General features: G+C 40.4%; 1 pseudogene; it reads left to right on the top strand.

Moving 5' to 3' along the window:
- Positions 1-1,466: 1,466 nt before the first annotated feature.
- The window catches only part of LOC131238034 (cysteine-rich receptor-like protein kinase 10), a 38,458-nt pseudogene continuing 15,484 nt past the window's right edge, over positions 1,467-24,440 (top strand).

Raw genomic sequence — 24,440 nt, 5'->3', positions numbered from 1 at the left:
AGAGAAAAATGTAGGTAGAATAAAGTCATCCATATAAAAAAAAAAAAAAAAAAGTGCACGAGTGGATGTGGGGCCCATCAAAATCATGAACATTGAGTGTGGGGCTCATTCAAAATCATGTGAGCCCACGATGGGACCCACTCAATTAAAAAAAAAAAAACCGGACAGCACTACCGCATAGACGTCCAGAGGTTGGCGGCATTACCGCCGGATCTGCAGTACTGCTGCACTGATTAAATTTTGTCAATAGCTACGGTTATGGCTACGGTTATAACCCGTAGCCAGCAGAAACTTCCTCAGGCACATTACTATTTTGCTGTGATGTTTATTTACCATCCAACCTATTGATAAGGTCACATATACCTAAATGAAAGGAAAACAAAAAACAAAAACAAATATCAACTTAAATAAAAACTTTTGTGGCCCGTAAGAAGTTTTTAGTGGTCAATCAACACTGTTTTCCATAGCATGGTCCACCTGAGATTTGAATCTGCTTCGATTTTGGACTCATGCCCTAAAATGATCTAGTAAAATGGATAGACCGTGTGGATACACAGTATGTACATCAGGGTGGCCGGGCCCCATGGCAAGGGCCACACCTAATCTGCTCTCATTTATGTGCAGGCTATCACATGGTGTTTATATTTCATCCAACTGATGATGAAGGGAAAAAACACAAAAATCATTCCTATTAGAAACTCAGGCAGGACGTACCACATGAACTTGAGAAGTTTAGGCTCAATTTTACATTGTTCCCGGTGGTGTAGCCCATATGAGTTTTTTTTTTTTTTTGAGTACACACGACCACAGACTCACACCGTCCTGGATTTTCACCACCTATGGGTGCTTGAACCCAAAACAACACTTTGTTGAGTCATTTCGTCAAACACTTGGTGAGCAACATCAATATCAAAATAGTCGACTCACTGAACTGGTTCAATCCGAGTTCAAATCGAGTTGAGGTTTGATCCGAGTCGATTCGAGCTCAGCCATGCTCGAACATGGCTCGATATTTTTTCGAGCTCCAAAAATCAACTCAACTCAGCTCAAACTCGGTTTCAAACAGTGTCGGATCAAGCTTTTCCGAGTCAAGTTGAGCGAGTTAACCGAGCTAACTCGGTTCGCGTACAGCCCTAGTATTAGCTGACTCGGGTCCTGTTGGGCTTTAAAACCACCCTTTTAGTTGCTGCGAGACTGTTGAGGTGTAGAAAGGGTTGGTTTCAATGAACCATTACATGGGCAGCTGCATATCTCAGTAATCTTGGTTTGGGCTACAATTTTTTTTTTCCATTTTATCTGCTTTGAGTCAGCCTCTAGAAATTAGGTGGAGTGGGATGTTTTGATTGTTTTGTTTGTTGGGTGGCCACGATCAGTGTATATATATACAGATGGCGCTTCTTTTCCGTCTGTGGGGCCATTCGAAAGGTTTGATTCCATCTTAACCTAACCAAGAGTTAAAACTAACCAACCCCAACCCATGCACCCTTCTCATCACTTTCTCTTCAAAAGCTCGGTAACCATTCCCTCATGTGTAGTTCCACATCAGAATCCCAACGGATGTTGATCCCAATCCTCCTCTCAAGACTCTTTGAATTTCTCCTCCTTTCGTCCCTGCTACTCTTCGTCTTCCCTCTCCCTACTAGCACTTCATATCTTAATCTCACATGTGCTGATGCAGCTAATTACAGTCCTAATAGCACATTCAAGGCTAACCTTAATCTCCTCCTCTCTTTTCTTTCCTCCAATGCTTCATTCACTGGCTTCTCCAACCTCACGATCGGAGAAAACCCAAACCGAATTTACGGCCTTGCACAGTGCAGAGGCGACATTACACCACACAAATGCCTTGATTGCCTCAAGGCCGCACAGCTAGAAATCACCTCAATGTGCTCCAATAGGACTGCAACTGTATGGTATGATACGTGTCTCTTGCACTACTCCAACCAACGAATCTCGTCATCGTCTGATAATAACCCAAGGTTTTCTGTGTCGAATACGCAAAATGTATCAGACCCAGATCGGTTTAATCTGATTTTGGGCCAGATGAAATTTCTTGCTTTGAAGGCAGCTTTTGGCCCGTCGACCATGCGTATGTATGCTACTAATGAAACGAATTTCACGAACTCCCAAACGATATATGGACTTATGCAATGCACAAATGATCTGTCAAGGAGAGATTGCTATGAGTGCTTACAAGGTGCAATCTCTCAGATTCGGGTGTGCTGTGATGGAAAACAAGGTGGGAGAGTTGTTGGGTTGAGTTGCAATTTGAGGTTTGAGATTTACAAGTTCTATGAAGAGTTAGCCATAGCACTGGCTCCTTCTCCTCTTACTCCCGCTTTGGTTCCTCCATTAATTAACACTACCACCACAGGTAAGTTTTCGGCTCTTCTACCCTTTTTCGGCTCTTCTACCCTTTATTTTTCTTCATCTTTCTTTCTGGTTAATCACAACCGCTCATTTAGTTGTTGTGTTTTTTAGTGATAATTTTATGATACTCATCCCCTGGGATTTTTAGGTTTGTATAAGTCGGGTCCATTTTTTGTGTAAGATGGGTTTATAATCTTCTTCAATAAATTTCCTTTCCATTTTCCCACAATGTGTTCTGATCCTTTCAATTTATCCTGAAATGATAAGGAAAAATGGATGGACGGTGTGGGTAAAACCCATACATTACGGTGGTCACTCAAAGCTCCTGCCCGTGAGCGCGGATTAGTTACAACCCCCGCCTGTTCGGAGCTCGGGACAGGCGGAGGCTCCGAGGACCACTGAAGGGCCACCGTGAAGTATGAATTATATCCACACCGTCCAACCATTTTTCCATATCATTTTAGAATACTGGGCCAAAAATAAGACATATCCAATCTCAAATGGACCACACCACAGGAAGCAGCGCAGCTAAGGACGCCCACCATTGAAACCTTCTTAGGATCCACAGTATTTTTTATTTGCCATCCAACCTGTTGATACAGTCTTATAGACATGGGAGAATTGAAACAACAAATATCATCTTGATCTAATACTTCTATTTTATATCTATGGTCCCAAGAAATTTTCAACGCTAGGAATTTAATCTCCAATGTGTCGTCCATTTGAGCATTAGATAGTATCTATTTTTGGATTCATAATTTAAACTGATATGGAAAAATAGATGAACGGTGTGGATAAAATTAATATATTACGAGGTCCCCTCAGTGGTCATCGGAGCATCTGCCTGTCCCGAGATCCGAACAGGCGGGGGTAGTACCTAATCCGCGCCCAGCAAAGCTATATATAATAAACATGCCATATCTATCGTACGTAGTGATGATAATTTTATACCTTTTACCCGCAAAGGGAAAATTCGTGGATATTCACAGGATATTGCATGCATTATAAATAAAGGAAAGGAAATTTTAGGAATACAAAACGTAGTTGGATTTTGCGTTCGCCAAGTTTATCCTTGTAATTAGCTTTCCGGCTTCCCCTTCCACACAGTACTTATGTCTTTGCCATTGATTGATGGGAGTTGTCTGGCGTGCAGTATAGGCTCTCTGACGTAGCATGACAGAGATGTACCGTGTGCACTGCATGTGCATTTGTTGGATCAGCTTATGTGAGGACGTCATTGAAAAAGAAGGTGCGGACACCAGAAAATGTGGCTGAGGGGCTGCACACCGTTGAATCCCTTCTCTCCTTGTCTCTTTGGTTGCCCGGAAGTTGCTGCACGTTTTCTCTTACTTTTGTTGGAAATTATACAGATTAATGTATTTCTGTATAATGTAGAAACCGAAAAGTGCAAAATAATCAGAAATCAGGACAGGCTAAAACACGTCTGAAACGCTGTTCTTAAAGCGTTATTTGCTCCTATTCAAGTGAATTGAGTATGCTGGTAGGTTACTGGCAAATAGCTTCTAGGATACGACGAGCCTGATGTGGGTTTGCATTCAGCAAACACGAAAGCCCACTAAATGAAACTCAATTACACGCTTTCTGGCAGTATTACAATATAAAAGAAAAAATCTCAAAAGAAGAAGAAAAGAAGAGAAAAACTTCTGCACAGGCTAGTTCAAATCTTCAGCTACTGGTTCAGTTGAACCGTTCTAGACCACACCGCTGATCTGTTCTTCAAGCTAAGGTTTAAGCCTTGCTATGTTGCTGGAAACACTAGAATATATAAGTGGAGAGGAGCTGGCTGTTGGAGTTCGTATGGGTTTGCTGGAGTGAGTTGAGATGGTTTGGAAACCCATACAGGTCCTCCTTTTATAGGCTATGGTGGCTAGGGGGTTATAGTCCAGAGACTTAAATTCCATTAAGTCATTTCTGGCTATTGGAAAACTAGTGCAAAGCGCGCCACTAGCGCCTCTACAGCCACACTGCCTCACATGCCCACGCCCTCGCACCGAGCCCGAGCCCGTGACCGAGACCGAGACAGAGTCCAAGTCCGAGTCTGAGACCGAGACCGAGACCGAGCCTGAGCCCGTGCCCGAGCCCGAGCGCGAGTGCGCACGCCAGTGCATGCAAGGTCCATAGTCCACGGACTAGGTAGGTAAATATTATAATACTCAACTTCCTTCATATAAACCACAGGTTTTTCTCTTCTCTTTTCCATGTGGGACTATTTCAAAAAACCCATAGAAAAGTGTTTTTCAAAACAACTTTTTATATTATATTATATTTTATTATTAAAATATTTTTATTAAAATCAATATTTTTGCAACAATCCCCCACTTGATTTTTATAAAAATATTTTCTCGTTTAAACAATACTGCCAAAATAATTTACTTATATGCATAAAGAAATATATCTTTCGATTTTAATCTTTCCTTAGTGTGAGTATTTCAAAACTCTGTCGAAATGACTGGTAGCCGCAGCTTTGAACCGGTTATTCCTAAATAACAGAATTGGAAATACCATACACATATTCGCTATATGTTTGTTAGAGTTCCCATAATCTTTCTCAGCACAATTAATGGCCATGTGCTTATCTTAATTCATAAATGATCCCGACAAAAAACTTTTAACTCTCATGAGAGACGGCACCATCTCTACGTTCATATACGTGAAATCCTTCCAGTATCTCCGTTACTATAAGATACTTGTCCTTATAGACTGGATTTCATTAAGAGTTCTAAAACTCAACCCTCTATCGTAACGCTCAGCACTTATCTATTATGGATGAGGTTTTATAATTTTAGTGCTGAAAAACTTTCCACATATCAGTGACTTGTTCTTACCCATTAAACCCAAAATTAGAGATTTTCTGACTTTAGGTTGGGTTACTATCACTGGTGGAACTTTGGTTGAAGAGTTTCAACCCCATCCCTCTACATGTAGCCTTTACTACCTCTCTCGGTAGAGGTTTAGTGAAAGGATCTACCAGGTTATTGCTTGATTTTACATAAGAAATAGCAATGATTTCATCTCGAATCAATTATCTGACATAATCATGTCGAAGACTAATATGTCTAGACTTACCATTATAAGTCCCGCTATAGGTAGAGGTGGGCATTTTCTAACCGATCCGGTGAATCCGACCCGATCAGACCCGATCAGACCCGTTCCGAACAGAACCGACGGCCTGGATCGGGTAGGATCGGATAAGATCATTTAGATCCGACTAGTTTTCGGATCGAGATCGGATAGTGGTTAATCCGGACCGTTCCGATCCGAAAACCCGATCCGAATAGATCCGGACCGTTCCGATCCGGCCAGATCCGGAGTAAAAAATAATATTTTTACTTTTTCTTATGGTGTGGTCCACTTAAGCTTTGAATATTCATCAATTTTGGGTTCAACAGCTAAAATAATCTGAAAAAACAAATGGACGGCATGGATACACCACATGCATTCATGGTGGGCCCCAACAGAGTTCACTCAGATATGAAAATGGGTTACTTGCACGACACGTCAACAGGCGGGAGTAAGCCAGTCCGTTTCTGTGCAAGGACGAGACCGGCGCTCCTCGTACTCCGAGTTGTACGAACAGTTCAAAGGAGATTAAAGGTATATGGGCCTCACAGTGATGTATTTATTATATCTACACCGTTCATATGTTTTTAGAGATCATCTTAGTATATTATTTAAAAAATTATTAATATCCAAAGATCATGTGGACCACACCACAAGTAGCAGCCTCAAATGATTTTCACCATTAAATATTTCGTGCGGTCCACTTGATAGTTATATCTGTCTTATTTTTCATTGTAAGCCTTATAACGAGCTTACCAAATAGATGAACGGTTTAGATATAACACATACCCCATGATAAGACCCACATAACTTGCTAAGTTCATTACAGCAAGTCCCACTCACTGTACATATATAAAAAAGAAGCTGGGTGCTTTCGTGCAGTGCACGTTATTTTATACGTTCGGTAAAAACATAAACACAAAAACGGATAGTTTTTGTATAGCTATGTGGGGCCCACCTTGATGTATATGTTTTATCTAAACCGTTTATCCATTTTGACATATCAATTAAGGCATTGAGAAAAAAAATAACATATATTAAAGGTTGAAGTGGGCCACATTATATGAAAAATTAAATTAAATTCATACGAATCCGAATCGTACCCAACTCGATCAGACTCGATTTCTCTGACCGAGTTGGACTCTGTTCGGGTCAGACTAATTATGTATCGGATCTGTTCGGGTCAAGTGACCCGGATTTGATTCCGGATCTGATCGAGTCCGGGTCCATCCATGGCCATTTCGGATCTGATCGGGTTGAACCCAATCCGCTCCGATCAGGACCGATGCCCACCTCTAGCTATAGGCTCTAGCTAATGTGTCTTCACTATCATAATGTAGTGACACAGCCGATATAGGCTTTACACAGAAAGAAATTTCTAATAGATTAGCCACTCAGCCTCTTTGCCTGTTGTAGCCAGGGTTATAAATTCAGACTCCATAGTCGAATGCGTTATACAAGTCTATTTCTTGGATCCCCAAGATACAGCTGCACCTCCTAGGGTGAAAACTCATCCTGTAGTAGACTTGTTGTCCCCTGCACTCGATATCCAGCTTGCATCGGTATATCCTTCCAATACGGCAGGAAACTCTAAATAAAATAGTCCTAAGTCTTTGGTTGCTTTTAAGTAACCAAGGACTCTACTTATTGCATTCCAGTGTTCAGTACTGGGGTTACTAGTAAACCTACTAAGTTTACTCACGGCATATGCAATATCAGGTCTAGTGCATTGCATAGCATACATAAGACTCCCTATAGCACTCGCATATTCTAATTGTGCAATGATTCTTCCAGTATTTTCTTTTAGCTTGATACTTGGATCAAATGAGGTCTTTGCTTCTTTTATATTTAAATAGTTAAACTTATTTAGTATCTTCTCAATATAATGAGATTGACACAAAGCATAACCCCCACAATGTTTTTTAACTTTGATACTAAGAATGGTATCAACTTGTCCAAGATCGTTCATTTTAAATATGGAAGATAGAAATCTTTTTGTTTCAGTTACATCTTCCATTTTATTATTTATTATTAACATGTCATTAACATACAGACAAATAATAACGATATAACTACCATCTACTTTAGAATATATGCATTTGTCAGCTACATTATATATGAAACATGAGAAAGTATTTTGGAATCAAACTTCTCATGCTACTGTTTTGGTGCTTATTTTAATCCATACAATGATTTGATTAATCTACATACTTTGTTTTCATTTCCTGGTAGAACGAATCCTTCAGGTTGTTCCATGTATACCTCCTCGTTGAGGTCACCATTCAGGAATGCAGTCTTTACATCCATTTGGTGGATGTGAAGATGATGTATTGAAGCTAGCGCAAATAATATCCTAATGGATGTTATCCTAGCTACAGGAGAGTATGTGTCAAAGTAATATATCCCTTCTTTTTGTCTAAAACCCTTAGCTACTAGTCGAACTTTAAAGGTTTGGATAGTCCCATCAGTGTGATATTTCTTTCTAAATACCCACTTACAACCTATGGGTCTAGAACCTGGAGGTAAGTTAACTAGTTCCCATGTTTGATTTGATAGTATGGATTCCATTTCATCATTTATAGCTTCTTTCCAGAAAGCTGAGTCTCTAGAGGATATGACCTCTTTATATGTTTTAAGATCATCTTCTATAGTCATTACTATATGTATTTTTCTTATAACATTTTTTCTATCCCCTTCTACTAGATGGAAAATGACACGTTGTGAGTCTATAAAGTCATCTCCAAGACTCTTCTCTATTCTTGTTCTTTGACTCCTACGAGGCTCAATAGGAGCTTCTACCATCTGTGGAGCTGTGCTATCTGGTTCTTTATTAGGAGTTTGGATTTCATCATCCTTTGACTCCAAGAATAGTGAGTTTTCAAAGAACTCAACATTTCTTGATTCTATTATTGTATTAGACTCTATGTCTAGAAGTCTATAAGCTTTACTATTTTGTGCATACCTTACAAAAGCGCACTTAATAGCTCTTGGTCCTAGCTTAGTTCTTTTTGGATCAGGGGTTCTGCAATATGCAAGACACCCCCACACTTTTAGATATCCTAGGTTAGATTTTCTACCTCTCCATGTTTCATATGGAGATATTTTATATTTTTTTAGATGGAATTCTGTTTATTATATGGCATGCTGCAAGCAGTGCCTCTCCCCATAAACTTAGTGGCAACTTTGCTCTTATCAGCATTAAGTTTACCATTTCTACTAATGTTCTATTCTTTCTTTCAGCTATTCCGTTTTGTTGAGGTGTATATGGCGCTGTACATTGATGTCTCAATCTATGTTCTTCACAGAAGTTATCGAATTCATTGGAGAAGTATTCTCCTCCTCTATCGCTACGGAGAATTTTTATTTTCTCATTCAATTGATTCTCCACTTCTGCTTTATATATTTTAAACATGCTTAATGTTTCATCTTTACTTTTTAATAGGTACACATACACATACCTAGAGCAATCATCTATAAAGGTTATGAAGTACCGTTTACCTCCACAAGTAAGAATGCTATTTAACCAACAGATGTCACTGTGCACAAGATCCAATATTTGAGACGATCTTTCAACACTTGGAAAAGGTTTCTTTGTTATTTTGGATCTTATGCACACTTCACATTTTTCGGTTTCATTATCTGTGTATGAGATTAAACCATTCTTAACCATGAACTTCAACATATTATGCCCTATATGAGTTAGTCTATCATGCCACAGTCCAGCGGATTCAACCATATATGCAGAAGTGTTACTTTCATTCAGAGAAAACTTAACCATTCCGTTACAAGCATATTCCTTTCCGACAAAATTCTCATTTTTGGAAAGAATCAGTTTACCTGACTCATACACCACCCGTATGCTTGGTTTTCCCAGAAGGTCCCCAGAAACTAAGTTTCGCCTCATGTCTGGGACGTGCAGTACATTAGTTAGAATCACTTTCTTTCTAGAGTTGAATATCAGTTTGACAATTCATTTGCCGACGACCTTCGATCGGACTTCATTACCCATTTGGACTTCTTGACCATTGGTTAATTTCTCATAGGTTTTGAAGGCTGATTTGTCGTAGCACACATGTACAGTAGCGGCAGTATCATACCACCAGCCTGAAACTTTGCCTTGGATGGTATTCACCTCAATGATCATAGCCACGATATCGCCTTCTTCTACTGCACTTACCTCTTTTTTGGATTTGCGATAGCGGCATACTTGAGTATAGTGCCCGATTTTTTTACAGACATGGCATGGGCCCTTGAACTTTTTGTTCTTCTTTTGGGTGTTCTTCTTGAATTTTCCTTTATTAAGTTTTAGGGAATCGTCCTTCTCGGGATGTTTGTTATTAGTGTTTTTTACAGCATGTACCTTGGACGAGGTATTCCCGTTCTCATTTTTTCTATCACAGTTACGGGATTCTTCCTCAATCCTAAGGTATTTCTGATTTGTTCCAGTGTGTAGTCCTCGGTTTTATACAGCAACTTCTTTCTATAGTCTTTCCACATCGGTGGCAATTTGGCGATTATAGCCCCGACTTGGAATGATTCAGGAAGATCGATTTTTATCGCTTTGATTTTGTTTACTATTAGCTGCAATTCTTGGATTTGGAGCAGCAGCGGTTTATTATCTACCATGCTGAAGTCAAAATACCTGGCGATGAGAAACTTATTGGTACCTTCTTCTTCACCCTTGTATTTGAATTCCAAAGCGGCTCAGATCTCCTTTGCTGATGACGTCTGTTGGTACAGATCATACAGGCAGTCGGAGAGAGTGTTCAGAATGTGTCCTCGACACAAGAGTTCGTCTTCGGCTCTTTTGATGCGGGCAGCTACTTGTTCAGGTATGTCGTTGTCAGTTGCCTCAGGTAGTGCTTGCAAATTTGGATCTAATATGTAATAGATCTTCAGTGCCGTCAAGAGAAATTTCATCTTGTCTTGCCATCTTGTAAAATTGGTTCCATCGAACCGACCAAGACGTATCAAGTCCTGATTCATCAACTTGATGGATGAAACACTGTCAGCTTCCATCAGTAAAATAACGCTTTAAGATTGTTGAAAATTATACAGATTAATGTATTTCTGTATAATGTGGAAACCAAAAGGTGCAAAATAATCAGAAATCAGGACAGGCTGAAGCACATCTGAAACGCTGTCCTTAAAGCGTTATTTGCCCCTACTTAAGTGAATTGAGTATACTGGTAGGTTACAGGCAAATAGCTTCTAGGATACGACGAGCCTGGTGTGGGTCTGCGTTCAGTAAACACGAAGGCCCACCAAATGAAACTCAATTACACGCTTTCTGGCAGTATTACAATATAAAAGAAAAAATCCCAAAAGAAGAAGAAAAGAAGAGAAAAACTTCTGCACAGGCCAGTTCAAATCTTCAGCTACTGGTTCAGTTGAACCGTTCTAGACCACACCGCTGGTCTGTTCTTCAAGCTAAGGTTTAAGGCTTGCTATGTTGCTGGAAACACTAGAATATATAAGTGGAGAGGGGCTGGTTGTTGGAGTTGTATGGGTTTGCTGGAGTGAGTTGAGATGGTTTGGAAACCCATACAGGTCCTTTTATAGGCTATGGTGGCTAGAGGGTTATGGTCCAGAGACTTAAATTCCATTAAGCCATTTCTGGCTGTTGGAAAACTAGCCGTTTTATGGCCGTTTTCTGACTATTGTGCATGGACCATCAAGCTGCTGCATGCTGACTGTTGTGAGACAACAGCTAGCCGTTTTCTAGCTGTTGGGCTAGCCATGCAGCAGTTACAGCTGGATCCTGCACTAATGGCTTAGCTATTACAGTTTCTACTGCAACAGCTCTTTTCACTTGCCCACGCCCTCGCACCGAGCCCGAACCCGAGCCCGAGCCCGTGACCGAGACCGAGACCGAGACCGAGACCGAGCCCGTGCCTGTGCCCGTGCCCGAGCCCGAGCGCGAGCGCCCTCGGGTGTTCCAGTGCGTAGCACTGGAACACGCAAGGTCCATAGTCCACGGACTAGGTAGGTAAATATTACTTCCTTCATATAAACCACAAGTTTTTCTCTTCTCTTTTCCATGTGGGACTATTTCAAAAAACTCGTAGAAAAGTGTTTTTCAAAACAACTTTTTATATTATATTATATTTTATTATTAAAATATTTTTATTAAAATCAATATTTTTGCAACAACTTTCTCACTCTTGGGGATACTTTCATGGTAAAGATGGACTCGAGAAGGCCCTATTTGCGGCGGAAGTGATCTGTTTGGTAAGAACCAAAAAGCATTCATATCTAAGAAATGAAAATGAGTTTTTCCGCATCATATATTATTGTGGAGCAGAAGAAGCTAGTTTAGCCAACCAACCGGTCATGTGTGGTTGCCGGCATTAAATTTGTAAGATTCCGTCAAATTTACGGTTGAGACTCCATTCATCGGTCCTAACTTTTGATCCTTTGAATTTTAGGAGTCGTGCCCAACATTGAAAAAGCTTACAAAAATTAGAAGAATAACTTAGGCCAAATTGGAGACTTACTATTTTTAGCCAAAAACCTGAAGTATAGTTGAAATCATGACGTACTATAAATATATAATAAGTTTACTATTAATAGTAAGTCACGTTCTAAGGGAGTCTGAAAATGTTTGAGTTCATTATTTAAAGGATTCTAAATTCAAATTTTTTTTTTATCATCGATAATTTATTTTAAATTATCAGAAATTATTTTTTTTTCATCCCTCGTGGATTCGAGGAATCTCTGTGAGTATTCCAGAGAAGCTTCGTGGATTTGGAGTAGTTATCCCTAGGGAAGACGGTGATTGACCCCATCACGTCCTTTTCTATGTCAATTGGTATCAAAGCAATGACTCCCCTTGGACTGATGGCAAGTAACGACGAAATGTACCAAAATCTTGTAGATGGTGATTTAAGAATTCGTTATCTATTGGGAAGAATAGAAGCTTTCCACTTAAAGAGTTAATTGACAATACATGGGCTGTAGGAAACCCTTGACCATATTGCGGATAACCTAATTTCTCCCCAAATCCAAGGCAATGCTCAGCCACCCGTGGTCATTGTATAACACAACTCCAATTTTCGTAAAGTACTTCCGGAGGTGAATCGTAGAGTCGAGCTCTAGTAAAGAGGACATCGATGGTGGCTTTTCTCGATGACCGGTCCATGGAAGGGATCGATTAGATCGTGCTAAAAAAGACTATCGAGATAAGGCCAAACTTTTCAATTTTAATGGCTTATTGCGTATAAAGATTTCCTCGATTGGTTAGCCGAAGTATAATGATATTTTAATTATATGTATATGTCAAAACATAAAAATGTAAAATTAGTAACATTCGAATTAAAATCTAGTGCTTCTGCATGGTGGGAGCAATTACAACTTTTATTTACCCGACAGAACAAAACGTCCATCCAATCATGACCAAGGATGAGATGCCTTCTTCGATCACGATTCCTCCCAAGTGATTACGAGCATTTATGTTTTAGTAATACCAAAATTACTGGCAGGGTAATCGAAACATCACAGATTTCACTGAAGAATTCTAGCAATTAGCAACACGAAATGACTTATCGGAGACCGAATCACAAAAGGTAGCACGATTCATAAGTGAGTTACGACGATAATTCATGACTGAGATCAGATGCAACCGGTTGGGACCATAGATGAAGCAGTCCAGTTAACATGTATGGAAAAAGGAAAAAATAGCTTGTAAGAGTCCTTACTCGGCCTTATCCTTCGATCGACCCCCCATGATGCGTCTCATGTAAGATTCAATGCTGAACAAAGGAAAGGAACCAGTAGGAGGACGTCATCAATCTCTTACAACCATATAACTATGACATGGGGAGCGGTCCATCTAAGCCTAAATGTGTGGTGCTCACAACAGCGGGTCCGAGTAGCAATCCAAATCTTTATGGTCAGGTAAGGTCGAACAATTATTACCTTTGTGGTCAACCAAGCTACTTATCAAACACCTGCCATCAATACCCCGCAGCCCACTTAGCCATTAACGAATAGGATACTAAAGGTGATGTAGTCAAAGAAGGCCCTGAATTTGATGATGATGAACAAGCCACTAAGAAAGGAGCTAGTGACGAATAATGATTGGCTAAAGATCATGATGAAACCTTTGTCATGAGATGATTATTGTACACTCCAAAGAAGAAAATACACCTGCAGCGGCACAATATATTTTGTATGTGGTGTAGAGTCAATGGCAAGGTTTGTGATGTAATCATAGATAGTGACAGTAGTGAGAACATCATCTCGAAGGTGATGGTGGATAAGTTCCAACTACCTACGATAAAGCATATCATTCGCCTTATTCAATTGGCTGGATAAAAAGGGTTAACGAGACTAAGATAATCGAATAATGCAGTCTCATTTTCAATTAGTACGAATTATAAGGATTAAGTACTTTATGACGTGGTCGTGTGGGCGCTGGAGAGAAGATTTCTCAAGGGGACGGGAGATCGACTCTCGATTTTACATTGGTTGCCTCGCTCAAGGGTTTTTATTTGGGGTAAAAGGGTGTTATATTTGACCAGAGTTGCCACTAACCAATTATTACGATTCTATAGTCAGTTAAACCCCATAGAAACACTTAAGATTAAGGACTCGAAGATCCTTAATTAACCCTAATATAACTCATGAGTTTACATTTCATAAATTCTAAGGGACTACGGCTACAAAGAGGGAAGGTGTTAGGTACCTACTCTGCCCATACGAACATACGGTCATTACTTCACAAGATCTGACTAATTTCTGAAGAATAAGGTTAGTTCTTATGTGCAGAAAATGTAATGTGATACAATGACAATGATGATTGCCGAATTTCTGATGGGTAGGTTCCGACTATATCGGCAAGCTGCAGAGCATACATTCGAAATAATCAAGTATGGGGTGCAAAGTACGTATGGGATGCTTTATGCTATATGGATGCTTATGATAAAACGATAGTCAACCGGCTAAGGTTTTCTGTCATGCCCCAAACTCGAAAACTGGGCTCACAAAATTCTCGATCGCCGAATCCGGCGCCGATAACTTCCGTAGTACCCCATTTTTGGCTCCTAGCACCCATTTACTAGGGTTCTGTTGAGGGTTAAATATTGCATATCAGACCTAGTTATTCATAGATTTACAATCATTGATACCGTTTAATAGCCTGATTTAATCGTGTTTGTGATGCAGAGTGTATTTATAAGCATGAACTGAAAAAGGGAACTTAAACCATGGATTTGACGCTCTGATGACACCCAAGGCAAGGGACGGACTCCAGGGGACCAAGATCGATGGAATTACACACCAGGGATCCGAGGAAATCAAGTTATTCACGTTAAAGAGGCCCAAAATTGGTGAAAATGCAAGATCACATAGTTCTCACCATCTGATTGGCTCAAAACTTCATACATGGCCTGAGGGCCATAAATTAACCGTACATATCAAATTTCAGCCCTCGGATCACTATGGAAGTGCCCCAACTGACAGATCAGCCCATAAACCGTTGATTCTGGGCCCACCTGATATCTGGAACTGTCTCAACTTTGGCCTGGGCGGTTTAAATAAGATGAGGAAACAAATGGATGGATCAGATCTTGCATATACATTACAGTGGGCCCCGTATACACAGCGTGTACATAAAGTACACAACTGTCGCGAGCCGCACCGAATCCACGTACAGCGGGTCAGCGCTGCTGACCCGCGTCTCCTTCTCAAATACGGCAACTGCCGTTTCACATAAAACGGACGGACGCTGTCCGTTTTTACGGACGCTAGTGGGCCCCACAGAGCATACGTACGGACAATCCAAACCGTCCATCGTGTAGAGGGCCTCGACTACTACAAAACCTTGCTGAACTTTTGGACCCATGCGAGCACACGTGCGCGATACAGAGGTCACAAACAGGCGGTCCTGCGACGTTCAAAACGATTTTTGGGGTGATTTCTTCTTTGGGCCGCGTCAATGGACGTTCAAAACCACTCATTCTTGACTGAAATTTCATCCCGAATCCAATGGACGGGGTGGATTTCCCAGAAAATACCTCTGTGGGGCCCACCGATCACGTCAGCGCCGGACGTGCGAAAGGCTACGCACGTCCGCGAGATCGGATTTTTCAGGCAGTTGTGGCCCACCATCTTTGATCATATGGCAGATCTGAACCGTCCATCGTGTAGGCCAGCCAAAACATTTCCAAGAGACGCTAATTTTACAGAAATAATGCAAGGAACGCAAGAGTTATGAAGCCCCGAACTTGGCTGCGAAAAGGCTTTCGCTGCGCGTGCGATAGCTTCTCAAATCCGATTTCCACCACTCCAAAAGTTATAAAAAGAGTTCCAAACGTTGAGAAGAGGGTATGCTTGAATAGGGGACGTCAGATAGAGAGAGAGAGGCAACAGGAGGGCTCGTTTTGGAAGGCTTCAACGTGGGATGTTCAACAGGGAGCTAGGAAAGTAATTTTTGTTTTTTTCTTTTTTCTATTATTTTCTTTCTATTGTATTTGTTTTGGATCCAGCCCATTCATGTTGGGCTGAACCTCTTAGCTAGGGCTAAGAGGTGAAGCTTGCAGCGTGATGGGGGACCTTTTTGCTTGTGCCTTTTGTTTAGACTGAACTGATGTTGATTTTAGTTGATTATTAAAGGAATATTTTTCTTAGTCTTTAATGGTCTGTTGTGACTGAAATTACAATGGGTCTGCAATGACTTTGAATATGTTTTTAGTTTTTAATGGTCTGTTATGACTGAAATTACAATGGGTCTGTGATGGCTTTGAGTATTTCTTTTTCCTTATTGTGATTATGACGTCAGGAAGTCCTGTTGTTCGCCATCGTCTCCTGGGCATGGTTTGGTGATGGAATCCATTCTAATTCATATACCTTTCATCTCTTGAAAACCAGATCAAGTAAGTTCAGTTTGAACTCCATAATCCTTGATGCAGGCATAAGATCTCCCTGATCCCTACAAGTGGATCCTCTGAATCCCTAGTTTCCTTCCTCTGAATTCCTTAAAGTTTTAGATAATTCTTCCACAATTATTTCTTAAATTCTATTTTGTTTAGATCGCATCTTAGTCTAGTTCTAGTTCTACTTGGTTTCAGATAACGTACAAGTATCAGTCCCTGTGGATTCGACCTCGGTCTTACCGAGTTTATTACTACATCACAACCCTACACTTGGGGAGTGAACAAGTTTTTGGCGCCGTTGCCGGGGACTGACGGTTATGATTATTTGAAATTAATTAGTTTTAGAATTAGTTTGAGATTAAGATTTTACTAACTTTAGTTTTAGATTTTTATTTCTATTTGATTTTTAGAACTAATTTGTTTCCTGTTTTGTAGGATCCTGGCATAAACTTCTAAATTGGTAATCTTTTTCTAATTCCTCTACTTTTTCTATTTTTAGAATTAGGGTTTGAATTTTAGAAATTTTCTAATTCTAGTATTTTCCTATTTTTTTTATTTTTTTTATTTTATTTTTTTTAGAAATAGTTTATTTTTAGAAACTTTCCTCTTTTGTTTTTAGAAACTTGGTTAGTTATTTCTTTTTTTTATTTTTTTAGAGTTTCTTGATAATTTTAGAAACTAACTCATCTTCCCTTTATTTTTAGAAATTTTCTAATTCTGGAACTTTCCTTTTTAGAAACTAACTTTTTATTTTTATTAACTTTCTAATTCTAACTCTTTTAGAATCTAACTTTGTTTCCTAATTTATTTTTAGAAATTTCTACTTGTAGACTTTTTGTTTAAAAACTAACATTACTTTAGAATTTTTAAATTTAGAAACTAATTTCTGTTGTTTTCTTTTGCAGGATCTTAATATAAGAATATCTAGTCTGGTAACATCTTTCTAACTTCTCTTCTTACTTTATGTATTGCTGTAGGATTTTATTTTTTTTTTAGGATTAGACTCAGAGTTAGGGTTCTACCATGGAAGCGTGGGTACATGCATATGCCGAGATGGATAAGAGATATTGGGAAATGCCTGAGGGTTGTGGAATTCAACGTATACCTCAAGATTTTTCTCCATCAAGAACAGACATTGAGAACCGACTAAAACGTTATGTTCCATCGGTTAATAGGGCCGTATATGATCGTAATTATGGAAACGAGGATTATTATCAACCATCATATTCTCCCATGTATGATCAGTATGACTATTACCAGGGGAAACATCAAAATTTGGAAGATGAACCAACTATATGTTATAATGATTACCCTCTTGGATACCCTATCATTGATATCCAACCAGAAACAATCCAAGAGGATTTAGCTCAGCGTAGCCTGGCCTATCTCACGGAAATGAGAAAATCGTTGGAAGCGCTTAATTCGCGCCTTGATAAGATAGAGGAGGCTCAGTTATCTCAACCACAATTCATTTCAGAAATACAATGCGAGAAAAGTGATCCTAACTCGCTTTGGAAGAACTCTGGAATTACAAATGAGGAGTTGGATTCTATCAATGAACATATGGTTCAATTGCCCGATGAGTCGATCTCAATGACTGTTCAAAAGAATGGTGGAGATACATGGGTGTCTTTCAAATATAATGATGATGATATACTTCACTCACAGGATACACTAGATTTCACTGATGAGGGAGAGGTTGGTTTATGTGAACCTCAACCCAATTTGGGAATAGAATGCGAGGAAAGTGATCTCATCCCAAATGTGCACTGCACTGAACTAGAATATGATGAGTATTGGGATGACGATCATGAATGTGCAGCCCCAGTTCCCCTGGAATTAATCTCAAGTTTGGTCCAGGTCAATGATCAAGAAGTGCACGAAGTGAGTGGTCATAATGAGCTACTCCACTCACCTGACATATCTGATTTAAAAGTGGATGAGCTCATTACAACTAACCCTCCTATCTCTTGTGAGACATGTTTGGACCACTCCCCTGAATTACATGATGATATGATTCGGGAGATGGACAAGTCACTCAATACGACTCTGGAATTTAAAACCACCCAGTTGAGGCTACCATCTGAACTATTGGATTTTGACGATTCACTTTCTCTTCAACAGAGTCCGTACATCAATACTTCGTCTACTGACCCTCTATCTGTCTGTGTAGGGCTGGAGCAAGAGAGCATGCGTCCATCCACTTCAAAAGACGATGGAATCCTTGGGCTCATCATCACAGATTTCGATGCAGGAGACGAGTCACTCCCAGCTGACTTTCCCACATCTTGGAACTCATGCTTGGCACACCTTGTGGATTCCAATGACCTCATGATACAAGAAAAGGTGGACTCCTTGCATGACAATATCTCGGTGGTTGTCACGGACCAAGCGAACCTTTACTCTGAAGCCCCTTCTTCCACAGATCCTGAATGTTTACCATTAAGGGAGGAGGAACTGAAAATTGAACCGAAGACTGACACTTCGGAATGTGTTGAGACTACATTACTTCTTGCGAAGTTTTCTAAACTTTATCTACTTGTAGTTTCTGATTCACTATGGCATACTAACGATGAAACTTCTTCTGTCACAGGTGAATCGTATATGCTATAGATACCTCAAGCACTTCAACGGAAAGTTTCTTATGAGGTACATAAGTTTCTTTAGAAGGTCATGCTCCAAAGCGTCCAAGCCTATTGCAAAAAGGGCTTTTGGATGATCCTATTGAGGAACTTACTGAGAAACTTATCAAGATATTGGCCGAAAGAGGAACCTTGCGGCTTGACTCAGTAGTTTTTCTTGCTTTCTTAGGACTAGGATAGTTTCCTTTATGCCGTTTTAGGATAGACGGTAAACTTAGCGCTCATGGGAGCCAATCTAACTTTTCATTCCATTTCATTTTCCTAGTTAGTTAGTTCAATGTTTGTGGGTAACATTACTACAAACCCTCACGAGACTACAACTCGTCCACTAGGGGCAACCAGGGGTTTAAAGGCTTGTTGCATACGCTAAATGCAATCGAGAGTACCTGCGAAAGTGGTGTAGGTAGGATTTCATTTTTATTATTTTTATTTTACTTTTGTTGATTTCTCTCTTGTGCTGACTCGCTTTTACGTTGATATTTTTGAGAAAGCCTCTTGATTCTCCATCCAGGTACTATCTTTCCATCACTCCTCTTATATTTTTGTTGTCCTATGTGCATTGCATGCTTATTTGTTTACATTGAGGACAATGTAGATTTTAGGTTGGGGGTGGGAGATTAGGTTTCCTAATCAGCATTTTCTTGGTCTTGAGCAAAAATTGTGAAATTTTAAAAATTTTTCTGGACTTTCTTGTGAATTCGAAGGGTTTTTTGACGGCCATCTAGGGCACTTGGAATTTCAAGATACGTAATGTTGGTAATTTAAGACGCTTGGATTCAGTATCTGTTGGATTTCATAGTTAAGTTTGAATTGTTAATCCAAAATTAGAAGTTGTAAACAGTGATTGAGTTATGATCTCACATGTCACATCTCGCTTTCACGTTAAGGTTTCAGTTTGATATTGAAGGATTTACTTGGTACTCACTAAGCTTGAAAGGAACCAACCTGAGAAATTGAAAGGATTGGGCGAATGGTCTACACCATAGGTTTGCTCCCTATAGGTGTAGATTTAATTCCCTATGAATAATATGTGAAAAAAATTTGGGTGTACAATCTTCTTCATAGGTTTGCTCCCTGTAGGTGAGGATTTGATTCCCCTTCTTGGCGTTACTTTTAATGGAAAAATCAAAAGCTGAAGGAATGAAAAGATGATCTGTGAGGCAAGTTTTGGTTATCATGAATCTTCTTATTGGTTACCAATGATATCCTGAAACAGAGAAGTGAATTTTAATGATGATAAGCTGAGATTACACTGTATGCTCATAGATCTCAATGATTAGAATTTTTCTAATTAATGGAATAATACTTTGAACTTGATTATGAAGTTTACCGTGTGCTTGAGTCTAGGAGAAAGTAATATCCAACATTCATGAATCTGAGAATTCTCATATCTAGATTATTCTACAAAAATCACTCGAGTTTATAAAAATTGTTCTGTAATTCTCAACTTATTTTTCGCATATTTTGCTCGGGACTAGCAAAATGCTGGTTGGGGGTTGTGTTGAGGGTCAAATATTGCATATCAGACCTAGTTATTCATAGATTTACAATCATTGATACCGTTTAATAGCCTGATTTAATCGTGTTTGTGATGCAGAGTGTATTTACAAGCATGAACTGAAAAAGGGAACTTAAACCATGGATTTGACGCTCTGATGACACCCAAGGCAAGGGACGGACTCCAGGGGACCAAGATCGATGGAATTACACACCAGGGATCCGAGGAAATCAAGTTATTCACGTTAAAGAGGCCCAAAATTGGTGAAAATGCAAGATCACATAGTTCTCACCATCTGATTGGCTCAAAACTTCATACATGACCTGAGGGCCATAAATTAACCGTACATATCAAATTTCAGCCCTCGGATCACTATGGAAGTGCCCCAACTGACAGATCAGCCCATAAACCGTTGATTCTGGGCCCACCTGATATCTGGAACTGTCTCAACTTTGGCCTGGGCGGTTTAAATAAGATGAGGAAACAAATGGATGGATCAGATCTTGCATATACATTACAGTGGGCCCCGTATACACAGCGTGTACATAAAGTACACAACTGTCGCGAGCCGCACCGAATCCACGTACAGCGGGTCAGCGCTGCTGACCCGCGTCTCCTTCTCAAATACGGCAACTGCCGTTTCACGTAAAACGGACGGACGCTGTCCGTTTTTACGGACGCTAGTGGGCCCCACAGAGCATACGTACGGACAATCCAAACCGTCCATCGTGTAGAGGGCCTCGACTACTACAAAACCTTGCTGAACTTTTGGACCCATGCGAGCACACGTGCGCGATACAGAGGTCACAAACAGGCGGTCCTGCGACGTTCAAAACGATTTTTGGGGTGATTTCTTCTCTGGGCCGCGTCAATGGACGTTCAAAACCACTCATTCTTGATTGAAATTTCATCCCGAATCCAATGGACGGGGTGGATTTCCCAGAAAATACCTCTGTGGGGCCCACCGATCACGTCAGCGCCGGACGTGCGAAAGGCTACGCACGTCCGCGAGATCGGATTTTTCAGGCAGTTGTGGCCCACCATCTTTGATCATATGGCAGATCTGAACCGTCCATCGTGTAGGCCAGCCAAAACACTTCCAAGAGACGCTGATTTTACAGAAATAATGCAAGGAACGCAAGAGTTATGAAGCCCCGAACTTGGCTGCGAAAAGGCTTTCGCTGCGCGTGCGATAGCTTCTCAAATCCGATTTCCACCACTCCAAAAGTTATAAAAAGAGTTCCAAACGTTGAGAAGAGGGTATGCTTGAATAGGGGACGTCAGATAGAGAGAGAGAGGCAACAGGAGGGCTCGTTTTGGAAGGCTTCAACGTGGGATGTTCAACAGGGAGCTAGGAAAGTAATTTTTGTTTTTTTCTTTTTTCTATTATTTTCTTTCTATTGTATTTGTTTTGGATCCAGCCCATTCATGTTGGGCTGAACCTCTTAGCTAGGGCTAAGAGGTGAAGCTTGCAGCGTGATGGGGGACCTTTTTGCTTGTGCCTTTTGTTTAGACTGAACTGATGTTGATTTTAGTTGATTATTAAAGGAATATTTTTCTTAGTCTTTAATGGTCTGTTGTGACTGAAATTACAATGGGTCTGCAATGGCTTTGAATATTTCTTTTCCCCTTTTAATGTTTATGACGTCAGGAAGCCCTGTTGTTCACCATCGTCTCATGGGCATGGTAGGATGACAGTACCTTCCTGATCTTCATACATTGTTAATTGGTTGGTAATTAGTTTAATTCTATTGTTTACTCTGTCTCCTGGGCATGGTTTGGTGATGGAATCCATTCTAATTCATATACCTTTCATCTCTTGAAAACCAGATCAAGTAAGTTCAGTTTGAACTCCATAATCCTTGATGCAGGCATAAGATCTCCCTGATCCCTACAAGTGGATCCTCTGAATCCCTAGTTTCCTTCCTCTGAATTCCTTAAAGTTTTAGATAATTCTTCCACAATTATTTCTTAAATTCTATTTTGTTTAGATCGCATCTTAGTCTAGTTCTAGTTCTACTTGGTTTCAGATAACGTACAGGTATCAGTCCCTGTGGATTCGACCTCGGTCTTACCGAGTTTATTACTACATCACAACCCTACACTTGGGGAGTGAACAGGTTCCGATCCTGGGATCCTATAAGGTAGATTTTCAACATCAGTTTGATTCGTAATAAGCATAACCAAAGACATAACCCACAAACAACAATAAAAAACTCCATCACATTTTCACTATAATAAAAAATTTAAAAGTACAATGCGCATAAAGGAAAATACAATGATGATAGACAAAAGCTCTAAAATGATCTTCTGTGCACTCCTACCTCAGCGCTACTGCGGTCCAACGTCACCTGTACGTAACGGTCATGCATAAGCTTACGGAAAGCTTAAAGGGTGGTGAAAGTATGTGCGCAATATAGTAATACAATTATGCAATATCAGAATAATGCGAAATATGATGATGAATACATGAATACTATTGGCTGTACAAAGGTCATGCGATGCAAGGCATGAATGATGTCGGCCATACCAAGGCCATACAATGCGAGACAAGAATGATGTCAGTCATACCAAGGTCATGCGATGCGAGATGCAATTCAAGCATACCAATCCTCATCTGAGTCCATATACCAATACAACTCAACTCTGGAATATCACTAGGGTCTAGTGCACTTCAAACCAGATTGTCGCCCCTTCACGTGCAACAAGGTGAGTGGAAGAGACCTCACTATCCGCATGCCAATATTGAGCTCGGCTCTTCGATAACGAACTCATTCATTGAGCTAGTCAAAGTCAGCGTAGCTTTACCACCTCCTCTCGGCCGGGTAAGGCAACACCCGCTTCCAACCGACCACAACACAGTGGAAAGTGCGACCTTCTTGTAATCGGTACTTGGCGCTCATGCATCCACTCGATCTAGATGTTGGAGTACCATAAGAGTCTAGAAAATTTCACCCAGGGACATCCATAACATCCCATGTAGAACAAGATTTTCGGTGTCTAATCCTACCAACCACGATATGCCTGTGAAGGTTACGGCCCTAATGTCGCTAGTGCATACAATATACATGTCATATAATGCGAGATGCAAGAATCATGCAATCTAGTCATACAGCAATCATGCTCGTGCCGTGCGCTCATGTGAGCAACTCCCCTTACCAGGGAGTCCCATAACAATCTGCCCAATGGCATGTGCTATGATCAATCACTCATCTCATCACAAGCATGCAGATAATGCGTATGGGCATGTATCATAATGTTATGTTGTCATATACTCATAATCGGTATCGATAATCGGCATCAGCCCCGATAATCAGCACCGATAATCAGCATTGATAATCAGCACTGACAATCAGCATCGATAATCGGCACCTACAATCAGCATATAAATAAGGTAGGATCCATAGAAGAATAGCCAATTAACCATAATATAAAGATCGGCCCTCGGCCATGATTATATCAAATCCGATAGCACGAAACCATCTGTCTATGGTGAATGGGGCCCACTTATTTGGGTTAACCCACTAAGAGAATGATGAGAAATGGGCCTAATAAGGCCTAAGGGAAGGTCACAATGTGGATATCCAAACATCATTGCCCATCAATGTGGACATTTAACCAACATTTCTCCCAAGGAGTGGTCCATATAGAGCCATATGTATAGTGGGCCCATGGCCTCACATAAGGGCCTAATATACATTGCCATGAGCCTCACTCATAGGCCACATATGCATCACATTGGGCCTCACTCATGGGCCTCAAATGTATCACAATGGGCCGTGCCCATGGGCCTCGAATACATCACAATGGGCCTCGCCCATGGGCCTCATCACTGGGCCTCTTATGTCAAGTGGGCCACATCACATGGGCCGCATTATATGAGCTGCACCAATGGGTCTCATATATATAGCAAATGGACCGCACCAGTGGGCCTAATACACATCACAAAGGGGGCCTAACATACATCAAGTGGGT

This window comes from Magnolia sinica, chromosome 1, assembly GCF_029962835.1.
Source record: "Magnolia sinica isolate HGM2019 chromosome 1, MsV1, whole genome shotgun sequence".
Taxonomy (NCBI): Eukaryota; Viridiplantae; Streptophyta; class Magnoliopsida; order Magnoliales; family Magnoliaceae; genus Magnolia; species Magnolia sinica.
Note: the sequence above shows the minus strand (reverse complement) of the source record. Positions and strands in the feature narration are given on the sequence as shown.